The following is a 15,000-nucleotide window of genomic DNA, read 5'->3' as shown; positions in this document are numbered from 1 at the left end:
ATATATATATATATATATGTCTATTATTCAACCATCTATCTATCGGTTTGTCTAATCATCTATCTCTACCATCTATCTATCAACCAATCAGTGCATCTATCAATTTATCAATTCGTCTTATTATCTATCTCCCAATGTATATATCCATCATCTTTTTATCTATCTATCTATCTATCCAATTGTCCATCAATGTATTCATCTTTATCCAGCTATTTCTAAATCAATCTATCTATATTATATCTGTGTCTCATAATTATGTCAGCATCTAAACTAAACAATAGAAACTATACGAAAATCAATAGAATCAAAATGGACACTAAGCCAGATATCGCCAGCAATTTCCTGTCAATTAATTGGATTCAATAGTCTGACGTCACGCCGCCCGGCAACGGCGGCCATCTTGGTTCTAAACAAAGAAAATCATTACTTTTTTATTCTTCATGCTGGCTAGAACTTTTCATATGTCTTGTGATTAGAATGTGTAAAAGTCAAAACATGATCAAATTTATGTTTTTCCCCCTCTGGATACGCTTTTATGCTCGCCGGAGAAATATTTCATACGGGCGTCCGCCATTGTTCCGATAGTTTATAGCCAGTGTTACTAAGTTACCATGCGTCATTAGGAAGGAAGTGACGTTACGACTGTTGAAGAGTATTGGACAATGGTTAGTCAGAAGCATGACGGTCACTCACTGGACTCACAATGGTCATGGGTCTTACGGTGGACACTGAAGAGATTAGGCAGTTAGTTGAAGGCTAATGTTCTCGTCATGATCGTACCAAATAAATTTGCAATCAAATTGGACTGGCAATGAACTACTATCTAGTTTCTGAAATGGGTGCCTATTCGTAGATTTATTCCTGTTTCAAATAGATCGAGAGTATGACCATCATCTTGAATCATAACATCTTCATCATCATCATCCTCATCATCATCATCATCATCATCATCATCATCGTCGTCGTCACGATCATCATCATCACACCAGTATCTACGTCATCATCACCTTCACCATCATCATCATCATCATCATCATCATCATCATCATCATCATCATCATCATCATCATCATCATCAGGAGCAGCAACATCATCATTATCATCGTCATCGAAAGCTATTGCATCGCTATCATTTCATAAAATTATCACCTTCATTATTTCCCTCATTATTTTTCTATTCTTTGCGTTACTCCTTCTCTCTCTCTCTCTCTCTCTCTCTCTCTCTCTCTCTCTCTCTCTCTCTCTCTCTCTCTCTCCTCCTCTCTCTCTTCCTATCTCCCTCCTTCTCTCTCTCTCTCTCTCTCTCTCTCTCTCTCTCTCATTCTCTTTCTTTCTATCTATCTATCTCTGTCACCCCCAAACCCCTTCTAGTCTCTTCCTTCGTTTCTTTCATTAATTCTATTTATAAACTCTCCTTACAGTTCTTATTGTTTTTCTATCTTTGGTAACGCGATTACAGTTTCAATTCCTAACGTTATAATGGTCGCTCTGCACGGCATCGGTCACATAACTCTTACTACTCAACGATTTCCTTTGGGGTTAAGCGTTCCTATAGATAGAACGAAGTTGACGTCACTCAGGTCATTGTTTTTGGGTTTTTTTACCATCCGCGTTTATGAGTAGTTCTCACTAAACTGTATTAACCAGACTATAAACGTTCAAGGTTACAAACAGTTTTGTCTGTTGGTTGGTCCCTTATACTTCCGGATGGCAATGTTAAGAGCTTCTTAGCCAAGCGCATACTATCTATAAAAAAGATTCCTCTATTCAATGTCATCGCGTGAGAACAGAGACATTTCATTTATGATTTTGTCCGCTTTAGAATGAAATTTACCCTTCTTTCACTAATGTACGTTGAAAGCAGTGAACTATCTATAAAACTAGGTAAAAAATCTTTCTTCTTTGTCTCAAGCCTCTTGTCATTATTATTTGGTAACTATTGATGACTGCAGCCCGTACTCTGAACACTTGTTCAACACATATTGAAAATTATAGCCAGAAAACTCGTCCTTCAAATATTACTTACTTACTTACTTAATCCTCTTCGGGCCTTGAGGCACATAGGGCATCCACCAGACATCTCCATTTTTTGCGATCGGCTGCTTTTGCGGTGGCTGTATTCCAGGACAGGCCTGCTTCCTTTAATTCTTTCTCCATGGTCCTTCACCAGGTTTCTTTGGGTCTTCCCCGCTTTCTCTTCCCATCTGCTGTCCAGTACAAGGCTGTCTTGGGAAGTGACCCTTTTTCCATTCTTGCCACATGACCCAGCCAACGCCAACTTCTTTTTATTTGGCTTTCAATGCTAGTGCAGTCAGCTTTCTTTAATAGATCCACTGTTTTTATTTTTGTAGGCCAAAATAAATTAAAAATTCTTTTTAAACACTTGTTCCGAAGGCTTCTAGTTTCTGTCTTAAGGAGGATGTCATTTTCCAGCTTTCACTTCCATAAAGCAGTAAACTTAAAATATTGCTCTTGAATATTTTCAGCTTTGTCTTTCTCATTATTTGCTTTGATTTCAAAAGTTTTTCAGCATGCCGTAAGCCTGGTTTGCCTTTTGAATTCTGTGCTTGATATCGTGTTCTGCATTTCAGTCGTCTGTTATTTTGGATCAGAAGTAGGAGAATTCTGTTACCTCTTCAATTATATGTTCATCTATCCTAGTTTCACTGTCATGTTTTGGATTCACCCTAATGTACACAGTCTTATCTAAATTTATTTCAGTCCAATTTTCGAGGCGTTCTTGTGTAGTACGTGTAGTTTCTCTGAGGCGTCTCTGTGTGTACTGGAAACTAACGCGATATCATCTGCGTAGTCTATATCTTCCAGAAAGAATGTCAGTGTCCAGCGAATTCCTCTCTTCTTACCTTCAGATATTGATCGATTGAAATCATCCTCATCTTGGCAAAGTCTGTCAAACCTGTGATTTTAAGGAAGACTTCACCGCTTCACCGAAGTCCAAATTTTGAGAGTTTTTGTCAAGATGATTGTCGGCATTGTGGTCTTGTGGTATGTCACTCGCTTTTGGATCGGAAGGTCCTTGGTTCGAGCCTCGCTCCGCGCATAGTTGAGTCCTTGGAAAAAGACTCTTTACTCACATTCTCTCACCGTACTCAGGTTAATATGAGTTCCTGGCCGTCAACAGCGTTGTCTCTGTGGAAAAATGGTATTATCGCCTAACAGGGTCATGTCTCGTTCTACATGTTACGTGTTGCTGTTGGTCAGGGACCCTTTGTAAATTGCTTTGAGTACATTTAGTGGATATTGCGCTATAGAAAAGCTCGTTTAAAAAAAAATATTATAAAATCTAAAAAGTTCATGATTGTCATTTTAATTAGTCGATATTTGAAGGAAGAGTTTTCTGGCCCAAATTCTAAATACGTGTTTTTCAGAGAATGGCAGTAGCCATGTCAAAGGCGTCGTTAGAAAGGACTGTAAAGCTTCTAGTCTTCTAATTCTAGTAAAGTCGAGTGCAATCGAGACGTTGTCATTAACCTATGTGGCTATGTGGTCAAGTGGTATGACTCTCGCTTTCGGATGGGAAGGTCCTGAGTTCGAGCCTCACTCGGCGCATAGTTCAGTCCTTGGAAAAGGCTTTTCACTCACATTCTCTCACCGTACTCATGTGTAAAATGAGAACCCGGCCGTTAACAGCGTTGTCGTTGTCCGGCAAAAAATGGAATATAGCCTAACAGGCGTCGTCATGTTTCGTTCTACATGCCACGTGTTGCCGTTGGTTAATGACCCCTTGTAAAGGGCTTTGAGCACATTTAGTGGATATTGCGTTATATAAAATCTCTATTCAATTCAATTCATTAACCGGGTAGAATCGGCAGCATTTGGTTACAAAACTCCGGCCTGACATACTTGACTACCCTAATTGAACTTTATATAGCGCAATATAAACTAAATGTGCTCAAAGCGCTTTACAAGGGGTCCCTGGTCAACAGCAACATTTAACATGTAGGACGGAACATGCCGCCTGTTGGGCGATATTTCAATTTTTCGGACTAAGACAACGCTGTTAACGGCCAGGTACTCATTTTACACCTGATTACGGTGAGAGAATGTAAGTAAAGAGCCTTTTCCAAGGACTCAACTATGCGTCGAGCGCGCGGCTCGAACCCAGGACCTTCCGATCCGAAAGCGAGTGTCATACCACAAGCCCACATAGCCGCACCTAATGAACTTAAGTGTGATTGAGTACCTAGCTATGAGAGGTGATCATTAATAATTAATTAGCGCATACGCAGACGACTTGTACTTTGTGAAATGGATATTAAGCCCCATGTAGACTTTTAAGGTAATTGATTTAACATTGCAAAGCATAATGCACATTTTGGAAGAGTAAAATTGCGGTTTAAGAATGTGTCTTTTCATCATCAACGTGTACTTATCTACAGGTTTGATAACCCAAATAATTATGGGCTCATTGTTGTTTTGGAAATACTCTCAAACCAACGCAAAATGTTGTACATTACAACAATGTTAAACCAAGCCCATAATTGTATTCGGCTATCAGACCTGCTTATATATACACGTTGTCCATCACTAATACGGCCTTCAAATATAACAAATTTATCAATAAATTGCATGCGCGCTATGGGTCCTTACATAGGGAATGAATGACCATAAAGTGGACTGTGGTGACAGCCACGAGGGCAGAGCTAGTACTGACCTCCAGGAAATGAAATTGATCACAGCAGTCACCCATCCGTTGGACATGACCAAATGGACAAGTTGATTGCTTGGGCACATTCCACTCACAGAGGGGCACGTCAGACAATTTAGGAAGGATTTGTAATGGACCCTTAATGCTACTATGTACTATGAAAAAACATCTATTAAACATTTTGGCCAGAAAACTCGTCCTTTAAATCAGGGTTGCCAATTTGGCAGATTTTCTGACAAATGTCCTTTTTTTGCCAGAATTTGAAGTCGTCTGGCAGAGAAAAATCGGTTTGGCAGTTTGGCAGATATTTGGCAGATTTTATTTTCCGAGGCCTAGGGATGAATGTATAGGTCTACTCCACGTTTTCCATGGCAATTTTTATGCATTAGTGATTGTTTTAAACTTGGGAAATGGAAACAAAAAATTATGACATCGGCCTTGAGAATTTTTTGTTTAACAAAACTGATGACTTTTCAAAGGGGGTACTATAAATAATACGGTTTGGCATATTTTTGTGGTATTTGGCAGATTTTATTTATCCAGTTGGCAGAATGCCTGAAATTAATCTGGCAACCCTGCTTTAAATATCGATCGATTTAAATGACTCCCATCTTGTCAAAAACTCTCAAACATGGAATCCAAGGAATATTTCACAAATTCCACGTTTGGGGAGTTTTTGCCAAGACGAGGGTAATTTTGGTGGATCGATATTTGAAGGCCGAGTTTCCTGGCCAAAATTTTAAATAGTTGTTTTTCCAGAGTACGACAGAATGGAACAGGGTTTAGGGTATCTATCACTGGTCATTTTCTATTAACCCCGGGCTACTCGATGAACGGATTAAAACTCTATATCAACATTTTACTATCGTCGTCAGCATCATTATCGTAGCTATCATCATCGTCGTTGTCGTCGTCATCATCATAATCAACATGATCGTTATGTTCCTCTTCATCTTCTTCTTCATCTTCTTCTTCTTCTTCTTCTTCTTCTTCTTCTTCTTCTTCTTCTTCTTCTTCTTCTTCTTCATCTTCTTCTTCTTCTTCTTCTTCTTCTTCTTCTTCTTCTTCTTCTTCTTCTTCTTCTTCTTCTTCTTCTTCTTCTTCTTCTTCTTCTTGTTCTTCCTCCTCCTCCTCCTCCTCCTCCTCCTCCTCTTCCTCTCACCTCCTCTCCTCCTCCTTCTTTTCTTCTTCTTCTTCTTTCTTCTTTCTTCTTCTTCTTCTTCTTTCTTCTTCTTTCTTCTTCTTTCTCTTTTCTTCTTCTTCTCTCTTTCTCTTCTTCCTTTCTCTTTTCTTCTTCTTCTTCTTCTTCTTCTTCTTCTTCTTCTTCTTCTTCTTCTCCTCCTCTTCTTCTTCCTCTTCTTCTTCCGCTTCCTCCTCCTCCCCCATTCGTTATGACGCAGTCAACATTTTATTTTCTTATTCTGATTCCATTTTGTTTTAGTTATAGGCTATAAAAACTCGACTCTGTGTTGCAAAGATCATTTTTGTGAACAAAATATAGAATATTAAAACTCCTTGCTAGTCTGTTTGAAAAATGTATTTTTGTGTTGGGTGATCATGAAGTTTCCAGTAAAATTCTGAAAATAGCTGGTAAGGAGATAGTTAATGGATACAGGCTTTGGGGATTGTTGTCACTGGTCATTCTCTATTAACCATGGTCATCATGGTGTCTGGATTATACCCCTATATGAAAACTATTCTATTACTATTATGATCAACACCATTGTTCCCATAGTTGTCGTCGTCGTCGTCATCATCATCATCATCATCATCATCATCATCATCATCATCATCATCATCACCATCATCATCATCATCATCATCATCATCATCATCATCATCATCATCATCACCATCATCGCCATCACATTATCACCATCATCACCATTATAACCTTTACAATACAATTCTAACTAAACATCAAACGAGCCAAGTCACATCACAAGACCACAGCAGCAGATCTCCTCATACTTCTAAATTATAGAAAACCCACAATCAACCCGAGGCTGTAAAGGAGTGACTGGTTTAATACTTTCTTACAAGGTATTATTCCAACCCTCTCCCTAAATAATAACATGTAATGATATCAAGTTTACAATAATGATTTGTGACGTCAGATTATCCAAGGTCAAATTTCACTAAAATTAGATTTTTTGAAAAAAAAAAAAGAAGTATCATTTAAATATTTTTGAAATTGTCTTTTACTCATAGATGACAAAATCGGGATCGATTGAGGGGTAGAATAAAAGATTTCTTCCACTCTTGTGTTTTGGATTTCGAACTTTGTTCCCAACGCGCACTCGCAAGCTTGTACAGCGGTTGGGAACACGTCCGGAATTCCAAAGAGCAAGAATGTAAGGATCGTATATTAATAATCTGACTCAATCGATAAAAGGATATGAAGTACAATGTGCGACAAGTATTTTCGTACAATTTTTTTTTTCTTTTTTTTTTTTTTTTTTGTTCTTATAAGCAAATAACATTAATGCCAAACGCTAACACTGGTTCTGTTGTAGCCTACTCAGAAAAAAATGTAACATTTTGGCCAGAAAATTCGTCCTTCAAATATCGATCGATTCGATTAAGCATCATCTTGTCAAAAACTCTAAAACCGGGGACTTCACTAAGTCCCTGGTTTTACAGTTTTTGACTAGACAGGATTAATTTAATCGACCGATATTTGAAGGACGAGTTTTGTGGCCAAACATTTAATTACGTGTTATTTTTATTTTCTCAAATTACTGCAGTGCTGATTACGTCATTGTCATCAGCCGCGAATCAATTTGCTTGTACGAATTCAAACCAAATATTCTTAGCCAAAATTAATTAAAAGGAGGTTTTGTTCAAGCTTTTCTTACAGTGAGAACTCTGTAAATATAATAAAAAATGATGTTTACATTCGTGTCTCTAGACAAAAAGTTGGTTGGCAGTTCAAACAGTTCCGAGATTAAAAAACAGGAGGTTTTCCTCCATATTTTGAATGAATTCCTCCTGCTAAAATCAATGCAGAGATGGAAGAAGTGGGGCGATCTGTATTATTTTTCTATTTACACGACTCTTTGGTCACATTGCAATATACGCTTCATGGTCGTGACGTCATTTACCTCGTAATGACGTATAGTAACTTAGTAACTTGTTCTAAACTATCGGAACAATGGCGGACGCCCTTATGAAATACTCCTCCGACGAGCATAAAAGTGTATCCCGAGGAGAAAAACATTATAAATCTGATCATGTTTTGCCTTTTTTATATTCTAATCACATGATATGTGAAAAAGTTCTAGCCAGCATGAAGAATAAAAAGTACCGAGTTTCTTTGTTTAGAATCAAGTGGCTGGTTGCTGGGCGGACGTGACATCAGACTATTGAATCCTATTGTGTGCTCAATAGGATCTCCATAACAAAACGTGTTTACTTTTTCAAAATCACAATAGGTCATTGTGTTCAGCTTGACCAATGGCTATGTATTCAATTTGTATAGATAGAACGAAGTTGATGTCACTCGGGTCTTTGTTATTATTTTTTTTGCCATACATATTTATGAGTAATTCTCACTTAACTGTGTTATCCAGATTATAAAAGTTCATGGCTGCACAGAGTTTTGTGTGTTGGTCTGTTATACTTCGGATGGCAATATTGTGAGCTTCTTAGCCAAGCACATACTATCTATAGATAGAATGAAGTTGATGTCACTCGGGACTTTGTTATTGTTATTTTTTTTTGTCATCCACGTTTATGAGTAATTCTGACTAAACTGTATTTACCATACTATAGATAGTTTGAAGTTGACGTCACTCGGGTCTTTGTTATTGTTTTTTGCCATCCGCGTTTATGAGCAATGTTCACTGAACTGTATTAACCCGACTATAAACGTTCACGGATACAACAGGTTTGTGTGTAGGTCCCTTATACTTCCGGATGGCAATGTTATGAGCTTCTTAGCCAAGCGCATACTATCTATATATGGTTCGAAGATGACGTCACTCAGGTCTTTGTTATTGTTTTTTGACATCCACGTTCAAGAGTAATGCTCACTGAACTGTATTAACCCGACTTTCAACGTTCATGGATAGTATGCGCTTGGCTAAGAAGCTCATAACATTGCCATCCGGACGTATAACGGACCAACACAAAAAAATGTGTGTATCAATGAACGTTTATAGACGGGTTAATACAGTTCAGTGAGCATTACTCATTAACGAGGATGGCAAAAAACAATAACAAAGACCTGAGTGACGTCATCTTCGAACTATCTATAGTATGGTAAATACAGTTTAGTCAGAATACAATGTCACAGTTGGGCAAGACTGATGAATATGATATCGATACAATGTCACAGTTGGGCAAGACTGATGAATGTGATATCGATACAATGTCACAGTTGGGCAAAACTGATGAATGTGATATCGATACAATGTCACAGTTGGGCAACACTGATGAATGTGATATCGATACAATGTCACAGTTGGGCAAGACTGATGAATGTGATATCGATACAATGTCACAGTTGGGCAACACTGATGAATGTGATATCGATACAATGTCACAGTTGGGCAACACTGATGAATGTGATATCGATACAATGTCACAGTTGGGCAAACTGATGAATGTGATATCGATACAATGTCACAGTTGGGCAAGACTGATGAATGTGATATCGATACAATGTCACAGTTGGGCAAGACTGATGAATTGTGATATCGATACAATGTCACAGTTGGGCAAGACTGATGAATGTGATATCGATACAATGTCACAGTTGGGCAAACTGATAATGTGATATCGATACAATGTCACAGTTGGGCAACACTGATGAACACTTGTGATGATAAAATCTCTCCAGACGGTGCGTGATTCAGGTTCAGGCCGAACCCACTTGTGAGCCAAGTTTAACATTGTTGTAACGGACAATATTTTGAGTCATTTAAAAATTCAAGATTTCCATTACAACAATGAGCCCATAAGGAATGGGCAGAATCTTTTTTATCTTTCCTTGTGCTCGATGTCATTGGTCAGTCACATTGTAAAATGTGCTCAAATTGACCGACATAGTTAAAAGTTCTCACAGCTTTTTAAATATCTAACATCACGACTGGTCATTTACTTTCAGCTTGACACATGGGTATGTTTACAATTTTCATCAACAAAGCAGCGTGTTTACATGTGTTAACTCTCTCGAGTTCATGTGCATAGAAAATCGAACAAATTTGAACTCGAGCGAGTTAAAATATATCCAATCGTTGGACAGCAACAAATCATGTGATTGATGACCTGGTTGGACAAAAACATGAATATAGATCGCTCCCATTTGGTTATCAGACCTGCAAATGAGTGTATGTCGTCTCAAGACAATCATAAAATGTCGACAATTATTATAGATATCTACACGGTTCCTGCGCTTACAAACAATATTTATAATCTTATTAACTTAGCGTGCAAAGAAAAAAATGTAAAACTATTAACCAGTAGTCTAGATATTTGACCAATCAAATCATGGAATTTGTGGTACAACTTCACACGTGCTCGGACAAGCATAGTTGGTTGTTTATAAACAATAACGTGAATGAAATTGACCTTTCTCTGATGATTGTAATTGTTTTCATACCGCCAAATGGGTGACTAGTTATCACACGATTTGCTCGATCATGTTATAGATAGTATGCACTTGGTTAAGAAGTTCACAACATCGCCATCCGGAAGTATAACTGGCCAAACACACAAAACTGTGTGTAACCATGATAGTTTATAGTCTGGTTAATAGATAGTTCAAAGATGACGTCACTCAGGTCTTTGCTGATGTTTTTTGCCATCCGCGTTTATGAGTAATGCTCACTGAACTGTATTAACCCGACTATTAACGTTCATGGATACACATAGTTTTGTGTGTTGGTCCGTTATACTTCCAGATGGCAATGTTATGAGCTTCTTTGCCAAGCGCATACTATCTATACAGTATAGTGAAAAATACTCATAAACGTGGATGGCAAAAAACAATAACAAAGACGCCAGTGACGTCAACTTCGAACTATCTATAGACATTTAAGTTTACACATAGATTTCTATATTTGTTTTATTCAGCAAGCGGTAGTCCAGTGGGTATTTTAATTAGACACATGCCGTCGATAGTAAAACATGTGTAGTTTGTTATGTTTACCAATCACTTACATTGTTTACATTATGACGACTGTCCGAGAGGCGTGGTTATCTAAGTGTCTATTGTTGTGTTATACATTCACAATCCTTATAAGTAATAAATAATAATGTGGAGTTGAATGTAAGCTTCAATTTAATGACAAAACATTAATTACATTACCCAATTCTTATTTGGGAGGTCAAACAATCGAACCCAAACGTCACCAAATTAAAAGTGAGAATGTATTGATGAAGTGATAGATGTATGTATATGATGATTGTGGATGAAATGATGATAAGATAATGAAATGATGATGATGATGATGATGATGATGATAATGAGATATGATGAATGATGATGATGATATGATGATGATGATGATGATGATGATGATGATGATGAGATGATGATGATGAATGATGATGATGATGATGATATGATGAATGATGAGATGATGATGATGATGATGATGATGATAGATATATAATAATAATAATAATAATATAATAATAATAATAATAATAATAATATGATGATGATGATGATGATGATGATGATGATGATGATGATGATCATCATCATCATCATCATCATCATCATAATCATATAATAATAATAATAATAATAATAATAATAATAATAATAATAATAATAATAATAATTATAATAATAATAATAATAATGATGATGATGATGATGATAATAATAATAATAATAATGATAATAATAATAATAATATCATCATCATCATCATCATCATCATCATCATCATCATCATAATAATAATAATAATAATAATAATAATAATAATAATAATAATAATAATAATAAAATATAATAATAATAGATAATAATAATAATAATAATAATAATAATAATAATAATAATAATAATAATAATAATAATAATAATAATAATAATAATAATAATAATAATAATAATATTAATAATAATAATAATAACAAAAGTCAAGCAATGTAAATTTAACGAGTGGCCCGAAGGGTGAAAGTGTTCGCCAAAAATTCTGGTCCCCTTGTTGTTTCCTTGGGTAAGGTACTTTACACATTGCCCCACTCGACTAAGGTATGAATGAGTACTTGGCTAAAGGCAGTGACGGATATTGTAAGAATGATAGTACGAAGTGGACGCCTTACAGGTCATTGGTACTGTATGAAATGGAAATAAGTTCCATATGACCTGTTGGGGAAATAAATGTGAAGCGTATTGAGCATGGTTTATCCGTGGAAATGCTTTATATAAATGATAATATGTATTTATATGTCTTAAACGGGGTTCCCTCTAGTTCTATGTGCTTCGAACTCACATGACCTCGGACCACCAATATCGTCAATTAATTTCCCCACCACCTCCGAGCCTGTTCCAACTCATAGAGCCATATGGCTCCAACTGGTTATCGTATATGATTTGGTATGGTTGTTTCATTTATCTCATTATGGTATGCTACTGTGGTTCTCCCTCACGACCTCTCGGCCACCCGTCATAAATGAAATGACTTGCATGCGTCGTGTGCGGTCGTGAGAATAGGGTTCAAAAGTCGTAACGTCACTTCCCGCATAATGACGCATAGTAACTTAGTAACTGGTTCTAAACTATCGGACGTCCTTAAAAATTACTTCTTCGACGAGAAAGAAAGTGTATCCAGAGGAGAAAAACATTATAAATATGATCATGTTTTGACTTTTATACTTTCTGATCACATGACATATGTGAAAAATTTCTATCAAGCAATAAGAATAAAAATTACAGAGTTTCTTTGTTTAGAACCAAGCTGCTGGTTGCTGGGCGGACGTGACAATAGACAATCGAATCCTATTGGTGGAATGCAAGAAAGGCCCTTAACTCCACATGCATGGAGGACAATGAACTGTGGTCATCACAGCGTTTTCTAATCCAGTTGGACAGGTCATCTTCTCTCTCAACCCCATCCAATCATTTATTTGATCTGATAAAACACACCCGATGTTAATCGAAAACTTTTAATATATATATAGATGGAACGAACTTTACGTCACTCAGCTCTTTGTTATTGTTTTTAGCCAGTAGCTATTTTAATGAGTAGTTCTCACTAAATTCTACCAGTCAGACTATAAACGGTAAGGTTACACATAGTTTTGTATGTTGGTACGTTATATCCGGCTGGCAGATATTGTGAGTATTTTACTTAAACGTATAGATAGTATGCGCTTGGCTAAGAAGCTCATAACATTGCCATCCGGAAGTATAACGGACCAACACACAAAACGGTGTGTTACCATGATCGTTTACAGTCAGGTTAATACAGTTCAGTGAGCATTATTACTCATAAACGCGGATGGCCAAAAACAGTAACAAAGACCTGAGTGACGTCATCTTCGAACTATCTATAGCATCGATAGGTCGCGGTTTGTTTCAGGGATTCTTTCACATGGTGGTTCCTTATTTGTTATCGTTCCGATGACTTTGACGTTCATTGCCAATGTCATAATATCTGTGTCAGGGCTAATTATAAACACGTGTTGAATAAAAAAAAGAATATAACCGCCTCAAAACAAAAGCAAAAATAAATACCGTAACACTGAGTGTTTCGGCTCAAACCCCTTCTTCAGCCCACACCAAAACAGAATTGTTTAAATAATTTGATTCAGACTTTGTTTTTGTTTTGTTTTTGGATTCTGAGCCCACACTGTCCCTCTTGTGCAGTCTGTCCTTTTCCTGTGTCTGTTAATATTATATCTATATAAAAAAATAATGATATCCACTAAATTTGCTCAAAGCGCTTTACAAAGGATCCCTGACCAACAGCAACATGTAACATGTAGAACGAGACATGACGCCTATTAGGCGATATTACAATTTTTTTCGACAGAGACAACGCTTTTAACGGCCAGGTACTCATTTTACACCAGAATACGTTGAGAGAATGTGAGTAAAGTGTATTTTCCAAGCACTCAACTATGCGCTCGAACCCAGCACCTTCCGATCCGAAAGCGAGTATCTTAGCGATAGACCACATAGCCGCAGATAAATATTACATTTTCTCTTTTCCAATAGTTTTTTGTAATCCCTAGTTTCCATTGCGTAGCATTAATTCTGCTTTTCATAATGCCACATAATATATATTATAAATAGGGTTCAACAGTCGTGACGTCACTGCCCTCGTAATGACTCATAGTCACTGGTTCTAAACTATCGGAACAATGGCGGACGCCATTATCTCCATCACCGCCCTTATGAAATACTTCTCCGACGAGCATTAAAGTGTATCCAGAGGTGAAAAACATTATAAATCTGATCATGTTTTGACATGTATACATTCTGATCACATGACATGTGAAAAAGTTCTAGCCAGCATGAAGAATAAAGAGTACCGATTTTATTTGTTAAGAACCAAGCTGCTGGTTGCTGGGCGGACGTGACATCAAACTATTGAATCCTATTACCAATGACAAATTATGGATTTGTGACAAAGTTACTCTCATGTCACGCATGCCCCTAGATTTTTTTCAAGCTCTTATCTGTAGCAATGCATTTTTTCTATCCTTGTCGAATGATTTTTTTTCACAAGCTACTTTATTCATATAAAGAAATTCGTAGTTTTATCAGAATAAAATCCTAATGCAAAAGTCTTATTTTTATTATTTAGTGTGGCTATGTGGTCTAGTGGTATGACACTGCCTTTGGATAGAAAAAGATCCTGGGTTTGAGTCCCGCTTTGAGCGGTGCATAATTGAGTCCTTGGAAAAGGCTCTCTACTCACATTCTCCCACCGAACTCGGGTGTAATTTGGGTATCTGGCTGTTAACAGCGTTGTCTCTGTTGGAAAAAAATTTATCGTTGAACAGGCGTCATGTCTCGTCTTATGTGTTCAGTGATGTTATTGGTTAGTGACCCGTTTTAAAGCGCTTTGGGTACATTTTGTGGATAATGCTCTTTATATAAGCTCAAGTTTTAAACTTTTTTTTTATTATTTAAAAATTTCACAACCGAACGCAATTATGGGCTTTGTGTAACATTGCATTTGACAATGTTTTATATCCGTTTGAGAATATTTCATTGAAAACAATCATAGCCTAATAATATACGATTCTTACACTCTTGCTTTTTGGAATTCCGGACTTGTTCCTAACCGATGCACGAACTTGCGAGTGCGCGTTGGGAACAAAGTTCGAATTCCAAAACGCAAGAGTGTGAGAATCGT

Source organism: Berghia stephanieae, chromosome 1, assembly GCF_034508935.2.
Source record: "Berghia stephanieae isolate SIO BIC M18660-M18661 chromosome 1, UCSD_Bste_1.3, whole genome shotgun sequence".
Lineage (NCBI taxonomy): Eukaryota > Metazoa > Mollusca > Gastropoda > Nudibranchia > Aeolidiidae > Berghia > Berghia stephanieae.
The sequence above is the reverse complement of the archived record's forward strand: the minus strand, read 5'-3'. Positions refer to the sequence as shown.